Genomic DNA, 11,728 nt, shown 5'->3' on the forward strand with positions numbered 1-11,728 from the left:
TGAGGCTATTCTGGGCTATAAGAGACCCTTCTACAAGCTATACTATACTATACTATACTATACTATACTATACTATACTATACTATACTGGGGAACCCATTAGAAGACGAGTCAAGCCAGCTCGAGAAGAAGTTGAAGTAGGATGACATTGTAGGGCAGTGGGCAGTTTGTAGCTCACGTGATGAATACTTAGCAGGCCCCCCTCCACGTTTCTATACTTGGTGGTACGAGTGCTCTAGACTCTCCAGGGAAATGGAAAAGTAGCCAAGACCACCTGCTGGCTGCAATGTTAAATCTCGGTTGCAGGTAGAAAGGCTTGGCACTTAACTTAGTAGAGTACTTGCTTAGCATGCCAAAGCCCTGAGTTCAATTCCCAGCCCTGAATAAACCAGAGATAAATAAATCCCACACTGGGGAGGTAGAGGCAGGAGGACCAGAAGTTCAAGGTCATCTTTGGCTCTGTAACAAGTTTAAAGCTAGCCTGACCAAATGAGGCTCTGTCTTTTTTTTTTTTTTTAAGGTATTCTTGAGATGTGGTCTGGAGTCAGACTAGAGAAGAGGAGTCAGGATGGGCTGGGTGTGGGACTTCCTTTTCGGGAGTTCTGAGCAGCATAGGGTACCATTCATATGGGTTCTGAGCCTTCATAGTGCTCAGGATGGTCATGCTGCACCCCCCCCCCCCAGTTGTGTCATCAGAATTACCACAAATGTCGCTCTTGTCACCTGGGACTTTCTAGTCAGACAACAAATTATCTGTTTTTCCTTCTCATTAAATCGATTACAGAAAGTATTCCTGTCTGGAGATTACAATATAAATCTCAGGAGACTCAAGCCCACGTTGGAGGAAAACAGCGCCCATGACCACAAAGCAATGCCAGAACCGGCTGCAAACAGCAAAAGGCGTTTGTTATGACACAAGCAAGCAGCATTGAGATGCAAAGCATTTGCTTTATTCTTTTGATTTAATCAACATCTACTGAGCTCGCCTATGAGCCAGGTGCCATAGTGAATATCAAGAATGCAGAGATGAACATACAGGTCCTGCATCTTTATAACAACTGTGGGGCAATAATCCGACACTCAAGCATGCCCCATCCCGTTCAGTCTCACGCATGTGAATTATTGGGCTCTCGTTGCAAGTTAAGGGGCTGAATGCTTGGGAAAAGACACTGACTTGTGTAAGGCCAGCACGGGTTTGTGGGCAGGGCTTCTAGCCAGGTCCAGTCTCATTTCTCGGGCTGTATCCAGATACTCCTTACTTGGCATCTCTGAATATGAGGGGGATGGCTCAGTGGTTGAAGGGATCACCACGCAAAGACCAGAGTTTGGATACCCATAACACACATAAATACCACCACGTATGTGTCTTGGTTCGCCTGTAATTCCAGCCTCCGGAGGCAGAGAGACGGGATCTCCAGAGAGATCTGACTAGCAAGGCTAGACATATCTGGAGCTCTGTTTGTTTGAGAGGCCCTGCCTCAGTGTAATAAGATGGAAGAGTGATGGATCAGCCTTGGGCCTTCCACATGCATGCACATGAACATGCATGCCCATACATATGAAACCTAAACCAAAACTCACAATACACATATCTATACCATAAACATATACACAGGACATGGAAAAAAAAAAGAAAACATTGTAAGTACGAGTCCCTCGTGGTCTTTCCAGTTCTGGTGATGTGCTTGGATCCACTGAGGAAGGGTCACAGATCTCTGGAGGCCAGATCCTGTCTGCTCACTGGTCCTCAGGGAAAGACTTTGTCCCTATGGTCGTGTCCTTACATCCTGGTTCTCAAGTTGAACCTTGGATCAGGAAGAAAAAGGAGCCTAAAATGAGTCCCATCTTAACCTGCTTCAGGGCGGAATCTTAGGCAGCTACTTCATATCTCTGGGCCTCAGTTTCCCTCTCAAGCTCCTGAGCTATCGCTCTAAGGAATGGAATGCTGATGTAGGGTGGGTGGGCAAAGACCACAGGGTGGTACTGATGAGCGCTGGCAGAAGTTTCCTGACCCTCCCCATGGCTCTGAGAGACTCTGGGAGAGGGTGTAGGGGTAGCCTAGGCTGGCCCTTGCTTTAGATAATTTTTCCTTAGACCTTCTGGGAAGTGCCCTGGGCCTGTCCCCAAGTTGATGACTGCAGCTTCCTTTTCCATGGTTTCTTTCCAGCTTTCCTACCCTCTTCTCTACCCCTGGAGGCCCTCAGGCCAGTGCTGGCTATTTATAGCACTTCCTAGGGACCTGAATTCCTAACTGGTCCCTGGCTCTCCTTTCCAAGTCAGGCTGGTTTCTCTCATAGGGCCCAGAATGCAGCAGCTAATCTAACTGGGGATCAGGTGCCAGAAACCTGGCTCCTCCCCCACACAGTTGCCCTATAGTCTCTTTAGGGCCAGCACACCCTGTCCCTTTTGAAGCCTTTCAGGATATGGTCTATGAGTCCTCTTCCTGCATAGCAGGGTATTTGATTCAAGGTCATACAAGGAGTTTAGTGGGGTGCTGAAATTTGATCGCAGCCAAAGCTTCCCACGATGTCATGATGCCTGGAATTCAGTAGCTCGGAGGGAAGGCATTCATAGTCCCTGGCTGCTAGCTTGACACTCCCCTGAACACCTGCAAATGAACTAATTTATTCCTCACCAGGATATTATTTCTGGCGGGTCTTGTTTTGGATACCCATTTTTACTGACAAGGAAACTGAGTCCCGGAGTTTGAGTGACTGGCCTAAGATGGTTCCGCCTGCTAGGGAAATAGAATTCTTGGTTTCCAGAGGCATGTTCTTAGCCTTTATCAGTCAGTCTCTACTGCTGCTGGGCTCCCAGGCCATCTGAGGAATGGGATGGGGAGAGAAACAGGTTGGGGTGTGGGGTGGGGGGAGCCGATTGCCCAGAAGGAGTTCTTGCTGAGAAAGCTGGCTCTGGAATATATTTGGGGCTGAGCAGCATTAAGTGTTGTGGTTAAGGTATAGAAACACCTCACAGTTTGGATGGAAACCAACGTGGGGTCACTCCTGGCCTCTCTTCACATCCCCTTCTGCTGGTGGTAGCAGCTGGAAGGAGCTTGGCTACACTGAGGGTAAGGTGCAGGCTTTTCATTCCCCATAGTCATTTCAGAAAACATGCAGGCTTCTCCTGGTGGCTGAGGAGGAGGGGTCAGGGCCAGGAACAGACATTCCTTTGTTCACTGGGTCTTGGAAGGATTCAAAGCTGCTCTCCCTGAGAAGGGGAGAAGCCAGCAAAGGGGCTGGTGGAAAATAGAAGCCCCGTCAGGGGAACCTTTAAATTCTTACTCTGTGAAAGAAGATACCTCGGGAGTGTGTTGACAGAGTGAGTGTTTTATGTCCAGGGACAGCTGAGACCCTAACAGTGTGTTGCCCAGAGACCCAGCCCAGGCGTGCTGCCCCTCCGGTCACTACTGAGACAAGGAACACAAACAACTGGCTGTCCTGGGCACCGGACACCCCCTGGCGGGCAGGAGCCTGCTTTCTCTAGTAACCACTCTGTTGATATAAACATAAGGTGTCCAGGGCTGGGGACAGGGCTGGGGACAGGAGCGGAAGAAGGCCAAGGGTCTCCCCGAGTTTGAGGCTGGTTTTGGAGAAGAGACCAAAATCACAGGGCAGGCAGGGGTGTGCCTTCTATTGCACAAAACACAATTGTTGCCTTATCTTGAAGGACACATTGCCCTGGGCAGACAGGGGCAGTGTAGAACTTTGGTTCTGGTCACCATGGTCTTCCATTCCAGTGGCCACTCCTAACACCACCCAAGCTGCCTGGCGTGGCCCAGCTGGAGTCTATGAGGAAAATGATCTGATAAGAAGAGCGTCCATTAGGGTGACTAATAGTGCTCCTCTTTGAAGGGTGCGTGTGAGGCCAAACAATGACTCCCTGGAATAAACTATGAGCTCAGCAACCAACATTTGGGAAGAGAATTTAGCCCGTAAGAGGAGAAAGGTTTTTAGACTTGATGCAGGTAGAGCGGGCTTGGGACAGTAGGGGTACACCTTTGAGCAACGATTTCTGCATGGTGTGGAGAACCCAGTGATCTAAGCCCTAGGTAAGGAATAATGGAGGCTCTGTGTAAGGCTTCCAGTGTAACCAAGATGGCTCCTGCATGCTTTTGTTCTTGGAAAGGTGACTTGAGTGTGTAGAGGTACAATGGAGTGCTTTCAAAGTGAGGGTTCTTAAAAAATAGTTGTCCTGGGCTGAAGAAGTGGCACTGTTAAGAGCACATGCTATTTACACACACACACACACACACACACACACACACACACACACACACACACACACACTGAAAAAGCTATCTTTCCTTTTTTCAATTGTTGATCCCTGTAGGAATATGTAAGAGAAGAGACCCTTGCCCTTTGGTCCCCACCCAGGGACCTGGTCTCTACTGCCAGAAACCTGCAGATAGACCTCATATAGTAGAGTGCTTACAAAGATTATAGGAAGGCCCAGGCTCAATGTCCAGTACCATATGAACTGGATGTGGTATATCTCTCCTGGAGTCCCAGCACTCCTGAGCTGGAAGCAGACCGGTCAAAGGTTAAAACCATCTTTGCCTCCATAACAAATCTGCAGCAGCCTGAGCTGTATAAAGCCATGTTTTCAAAACAAAACAAAACAACAACAACAACAACAACAACAACAACAACAAAACCCACAAAACCCAGGAGCTATTGAACTAGCTCAGTGGGTCAAGCACTTGCCACCAAGCCTGGTGGTTTATGATCCCCTTAACGTTCATGGTAGAAGGACCTTCACATGTTTTGTGACCTTGAACAAAAGTTCCCTTCTGGCAAAGTCTGATCAACTGCTGCTCTGAGGCTCCCAAAATCGTAACATACAGCACTGACCCCACAGAAGTCACCAACAGACACGGTGAGTTCAGCTCTGCATGTGGATCAGGCATGAGAGTCACCAGCACCAGGAACAGGGAGGACTAGAGAAAGAGAAGGCTGGGCCATGGGGTGGCCTCTTTCCTGGCTGATGACTTAGTGGTAGGGTTGTGAGCATTCTGTTTAGTACTGAAGACAGGAGCTGGGATGCAGCTTAGCCAGTAGGGTGCTTGCCTGAGGCTCCATCCCCAGCACTGCATAAACCAGGCCTGGTGGGCCACAAGCTGCCACCCCAGCCCTGGGGAAGTGGAGGAAGGGAGTCAGGAGTTCAGGGTCACCCTTTTATCCTGGACCACAGAGAGAGATCAGGGCCATCCTGCCTCAAGACACACACACACACACACACACACACACACACACACACACACACACACACACAGAGAGAGAGAGAGAGAGAGAGAGAGAGAGAGAGAGAGAGAGATGCATGCATGCATGCATTTCCTGGCTTTTGTCTTACCACCTTGTTATGGTTTGAGTATAGACTCTTACCCCACAGTCTCCCTGTTGAACCCATGGTCTCCAGCAGTTGGTGCTGTTTGGGAGGCTCTGGAAGCTTTAGGAAGCTGGGCCTAGCTGAAGAAACTAGGTGACTGGAGGTGTGCCTGGGAAGGGTGGACCTTACTCTTGGTTCCTTCTCTTTCTGCTTCAAGCCCACACACACCGGGAAGGGAAGACATTCTGCTGTCACATGCTCCCACCCTTTGATACTCTGCCCAGGGCTATGGAACAACTGCTGATGGGGAGGAGCCTCTGAAGACATTAAAGTACACCTCTCTTCACGTTCTCGGGGATATTTTGGTCACAGCAATGAGAAAGCTAACTGAAAACACTTTCTGTCACCTGTAACATAGCAGAGAAGGCAGAGACAGACTGAGAAGAGCCCCATCTATACATCATCCATTCTTCATTTTATATATTCGTAAAGATTTTAATATTTATATATGTATGTATGTATGTGAGTATGTATGTGTGTATGTATGTATGGTACATATATGTGCATATGTATGTATGTGTGTATGTGAGTCTGTATATATGTGTGTATGTGAGTCTGTATATATGTGTATATTTTTTGTGAGTATGTATGTATATATGTGTGAGTATGTATGTGTATATGTGTGTACATATATGTGAGTATGTAGGTTTGTGAGTATGTATGTGCGTATATATATGTGAATATGTATAGATGTGTGTATGTATGTGTATGTATATTTATGTAAGTGTGTATGTATGTATGTATGTATGCATGTATATGAGTATGTGTACCTCATGCATGTGGGAGTCAGAAGAGGGCATCAGATAGCTTGGAATTACAGGTGGTTGTGAGGATCCCACATGGGTGCTGAGAACTTTATTCTCGTCCTCTGCAAGAGCAACAAGTGCTCTTAGCCGCCGAGCCATGGCTCCGGGCCTGCTTTGTATATTTTCTGTAGTTTTTCTGTAAATTAGAAAAGGCGTCAGGACATACAGAGTTTTGTTTGTTTGTTTTGTGGAAACTTCAGTAACAGAGTCCTCAAAAGATAGTAAGCCCAAAATGAGCCCCCATAGTGGACTAGGCGTCTGGAACCAGAGGCAAACATGAGGTGGAAACTTAAAGGTTCTTTGGAAAGTCCGTCGTGTTGGATGTGTTTCGCTGGGACAAGCACGGGAAGGAACATTTCATTAAAGAGGACACAGGTATGAAAGGCTAAGGCAGAGTCATGAAGGAGCATTGTGCTGAAGCAGACAGAGGAGAGAGGATGTTCTGCTAAGGCAAGCATGTGAAAGGGCACATGATGAAGGATTCTTTGCTAAGGACACACATGTATTGGTCTGCCTTACATTGCATAGTTGAGCTGCATGTGTCGAGATGCCATAGAGAGAAATGCACCAAAAAACTTCTGATGGTGTCCTGCAGTTTCTTGTCACTTCTCTGGACTCTGGCTGATTGCATGCACGTGCTGAGGCAAAGCCGGTGCTGAGACAAGGCACGTGGAGGACACGTGATGTGTGGAGGGTATAAATAGGACTCCAGGGAGTGATGGAGATAGAGCTTGACTTGCTGGTACAGCTATGCTTGTGGGTCTTTGCTGATCATCATTCCCTGAGAGAGACACAGCTGAGAACTTCTCCTGGTGGCCCTGTTGGTCCCCCCTTCTGTCTCATGCTGAGGCTGAGGCCTGGGTGTCTCTGCTAGGTCGGGTCACCGCTGTTGCTAACCTGACTCTACTGAACTGGACTGCTGGTGTATCCGTGAGGTGTTTGTGAGTGGACTGAGCTGCTGCTGCCTGCTAACCTGTGAGCTGAACTGCAGATTTCCAGACAAAAGGCAGGAGTTTCTCCAAAGAACCTTCCTAAACAGGTCCACTCCCCTGTATCCTTTCTTTTCCACTACCTCTGGTGGGTTACAAGGGAGGTTAAGGCATTTAAGAATCATCATTAAAAAAATAAAGTTTGAAAAAATTAAAGTTACACATAGAGACTCCTGGTTTGTGTCTTCTGCTTGTCTTGAGGGAACTTAACAGTTAGATCATAGATATGATGCGTCCTCTAGGAGGGTCAGCTTAATGTCTATCAGCAAATATTGTAATGTCTGTGATGATGATGATGATGACGACGACGATGACAATGGCAAGTTCTTGCTATGAGAACGGAGCTGGGATAAGAGCCATTGTTTTAGTCTGGTCAGATGGCTCAGTGGGCAAAGTTGCTTACCATCAAATCTAATGATCTGATTTGTGTATCCAAAACCCACATGGTGAAAGGAGAGAAGCCACTCCCACAAACTACATTCTGATCTCCACAGGTATCTCATGTACATAAAAACATGTAACATTTTTTTTTTCAATTTTTTCAAGACAGGGTTTCTCTGTGTAGCCCTGGCTGTCCTGGAACTCACTTTGTTAGACCAGGCTGGCCTCGAACTCAGAAATCCGCCGCCTCTGCCTCCCAAGTGCTGGGATTAAAGGTGTGCGCCACCACGCCTGGCCACATTTTTTTTTTTTTTAAAGGAACCAATGACCTGGGCAGTGGTGGTAAAAGCCTTTAACCCCAGTTCTCAGGAGGCAGAGGCAGGTGGATTTCTGAGCTCTAGATCAACCTGGCCTACAGGGCCAGTTCCAGGACAACAAGGGCTACACAGAGAAACGTTGTCTCAAAAAACCATAAAACAAACAAACAATGTATTGTTTTTCTCAGGCATAGATAAAATTTATAAATTTAAAACTATTAATTTTTATATTGTTATTACATTTATTTGTGTGTGAGGGAGGGGCATGGTGTCACAGTGTGCATATGGTAGACAATTTCTGGGAGTCAGTTCCCTTCTCCTGTGTGGGCCTGGGGAATGAAACTCAGGTCATTAAGCTTGGCAGCTACTCTCTTTATCAGAGCCGTCTCACTGGCCCAATTTAAAACTGCTTTTAAAAGTTATGGGGCTGGAGAGATGGCTCAGTGGCTGAGAGCACTGGCTGCTCTTCCAAATGACCTGGTGGGTTCAATCCTAGTACCCACATGGCATCTCACAACTGTCTGTAACTCCAGTCCCAAAGGATCTGACACCCGCCACACCCTATAAACATAAATTAAAATTAATTAAAAAAAAAGTTAGCTGTGCGCTGGACAGATGGCTCAGGTCATTAAGAGTGCACACTGCTGTGGCAGAGGACTCAAGTTCAGTTCTCCACACCTACACCAGATGGCTCCCAACTGCTTGTGACTCCAGTTCCCAGGGAATCCAATGCTCTTTGGCTTCCACGGATGCCTGCATCCATGAGGTGCACATGAACACACACACACACACACACACACACACACACACACACACACACACACATAAATCCAAACAAATAAATCTTTAATAAGTTACATGTATAAATATAAAGCCAAGTTTTGAGTTGTTTCCTGTCCCCATTAATTTTAGGCAAATCCCCACTACTGAGCTTACCCTAGCCCAGGTTTTAACAGTTTCGTTGATGTAACAGACAAAGCCACAGAAATGTACAAGGTCAACAGCCAGTCATTTTGGCCCTGAGCCACAATCGGGCTAGCTCACTGATCCGAGGGGTGACTCCTGGCTGTTAGGAGGTTTGGGAGCACTACCTGCAACTTGGAGCAGCCTGGCTCTCTCTCTCTCTCTCTCTCTCTCTCTCTCTCTCTCTCTCAAGACTGGCTACTTATTAAATGGCTGCTTCCCTAACTCCGTGCTAGAATGGCTAACATGGGTTGAACCTTTTCTCTGTGCCAGACACCCTTTCTCCTGTCATTCCTGTCTACTCTTTCTCCGCAAAGCTGCGAGGGTCCCATTTTACAGATGAGAACCATAAAGCCCAGCTGCTGCAAAGTCGACATGCTGGCCAAGTTAATGAATGGCAGGGTTGGATTCTGTGCATTCCAGCGGAAAGGACAGCACAAAAGCCCATTTGTCTCCATTTAAGGACAGGGCCCGATTTGGAAAACGGAGTCAGTCAGCTCCACACTGAAGCCAGTGAACCGAAACATGCCTCCTCTCCTTAGACGTTAACGTCACAGGTGTTTTCTCGGGCTGGCGATAGGAGCTAATGAATAAGCATTATGGGCCCATGGTGGGGCTGACCATCACCTCATAACAGAAAGGAGTGGGCAACTCCTTCCAACTCGTTGTTCCCCTCCCCCTCGTAGCCTACACCGATGTGATTCTATTAATAGATGAATCCATTGACGAGGTTAAACTCTGCTGTAATCACCTCTGACCTCTGACCTTCACTGGAACAAAGCCACACCTGTGCTGAAGACTCCGATTCCAATGGAAAGGACAACAGAAACCCCATTTGTCTCCATGTAAGGGCCAGGCCTGGTTACAGAAAAAGGCCGTAAGGCGCCAGCTCCAGGAACAGACCCTAAGTCTCAGAATGGGTCATCTGTGCTGGGCAGCCCTACTTCAACACACGGATAAATGTTCATGACATAGGAGCACAGGCCACTGACCACCTGTGACCCCTAGCACCCACCAATTTTAGATTACGCAATCCTTCTAGTGAGTTCTCATATAAGAAGGCCTGAATGCCTTTGTCTGGGGCCACCATTTTGCACAATGGCTGACCCCCGCATGCTGGATGTTTCTGCCAAATAAATGCTCCTTGTTTTACACACTGTCTGAGTGTGGGCTCTTCCTTCAGAGAGTTTCCAACCCTTACACAACTTCCTGCTGCTGGAAGGTTGGAATGGTGCAAATCCAGAGCCAAATTATTTTGAGCTATCTTTAGCCACGCTAATAGCCATTCTTCACGCACCTCTGCACCTGACCACACATGCTTGTGGTTCAGAGGTAAATCCTTTAGGGATGTGCTAAGGGACCAATGGCGTCCACCAAGCCCAAAGCTGAGCATGTCACCAGAGCATCCGAGACCAGCAGCTCTGATCCACACCCCAGCTGGACTCCAGTGTCGTTGCAAATGATTGGTTGGTGACTTTCTTTGTTCCATCACTGTAAAAAAAAAAAACTTCATGAAACTGTTACCACCTTGCAACATGGAATTTGTGGAAGTTGAATCTGTGTTCCTGGGACATGCTCACTCATATTTGGTTCCAGGATGAACTCTTATTCCCTTTGAGGTGTGGGGGTTTTGTGGTGTGTGTGTGTGTGTGTGTGTGTGTGTGTGTGTGTGTGTGTTGAGGGCTGTGTGTTCATATGTGAGTGGAGGCCAGAAGGTGATGTTTGCATTTTCCTCAGCCACTCTCCAATCTTACTTAATTTTTAAAAAGATTTATTTATTTTATCATATGTGAATGAGTGCTTTGCCTGCCATGTATGTGTGTGCAATGCTTTCCTGCCTGCTTCCAGTGGAGACCAGAAGAGGACATCACATTTCTTGGAACTCAAGTTACAGATGGTTGTGAGCTGCTATATGGGTGCTGGGAACTGAATCTACGCCCTCTGCAAAGAGCCACAAACACTCTTTTTTTTTTTTTTTTTTTTTTTGGTTTTTCGAGACAGGGTTTCTCTGCATAGCTCTGGCTGTCCTGGAGCTCACTTTGTAGACCAGGCTGGCCTCGAACTCAGAAATCCGCCTGCCTCTGCCTCCCCAGTGCTGGGATTAAAGGCGTGCGCCACCACGCCCGGCCCACAAACACTCTTAACTGAGGAGCCAATTCTCCAGTCTGTCATTACCATCATCACCGTCATCACCACCAGCATCACCACCACCACCATTATCATCTTGGACACAAGGTCTCTCTATGCAGCTCTGGCTGTCCTAGATCTCACTATGTAGATCAGGCTGACCTTGAACACACACAGATCTGCCTGCCTCTGCCTCCCGAATGCTGGGATGTATTCAGAGTGCTGGAACCAGAGGCATGAGCCACCATACCTAGCTTCTACATTGTTGTTGTTATTTTTAGCTTGGGGCTTTCACTGAATCTTCTGCTGACTAGCAAGGCTTAGTCATGTCCCTGTCTCTGCATCCTAGCACTAGGGTTACAGAGTGCTGCTATGCGTGGCTTTTCTGTGGGTGTCAGGATCTGGGCTCAGCTCCCCGTGTTTGCAGGGCAAACAGTTCACCCAGTGAGCCTTCTCCTCAGCCCCAAGAGCTGTGTTTTTGTATCAGCACCCTCCATGTATGATTCTGGGGTACTTTTCACAGGTAAACTATGTGAGTCTGCCTCCAGGGCTAGACTACCAACTGCTGCAGTCAACTGCCCTCAGCCTCCAGGGCGATCTGACTCTTAGGGCTAGAGGATGGGCTAGAGTCCATGCCCATCAGGTCACACTGTGGGGAGCAAGGCTCTACACAGGACAGTGGTTCACCACCTGGTTGCAGAATCAGAAGTTTCTAGAACTATGCAATCCCTTTTCCACTCCATCCAAAAGCAAGGGT

General features: G+C 47.6%; 1 annotated feature.

The window, feature by feature from the left end:
- Window positions 1,969-4,174: an enhancer, noted in NCBI's record as "VISTA enhancer mm243". NCBI's record gives its function as "enhancer in: heart[5/5]" and the evidence as "EXISTENCE:transgenic organism evidence [ECO:0001131][PMID:17130149]".

Source organism: Mus musculus, chromosome 17, assembly GCF_000001635.26.
Source record: "Mus musculus strain C57BL/6J chromosome 17, GRCm38.p6 C57BL/6J".
In the NCBI taxonomy this organism is placed as follows: domain Eukaryota; kingdom Metazoa; phylum Chordata; class Mammalia; order Rodentia; family Muridae; genus Mus; species Mus musculus.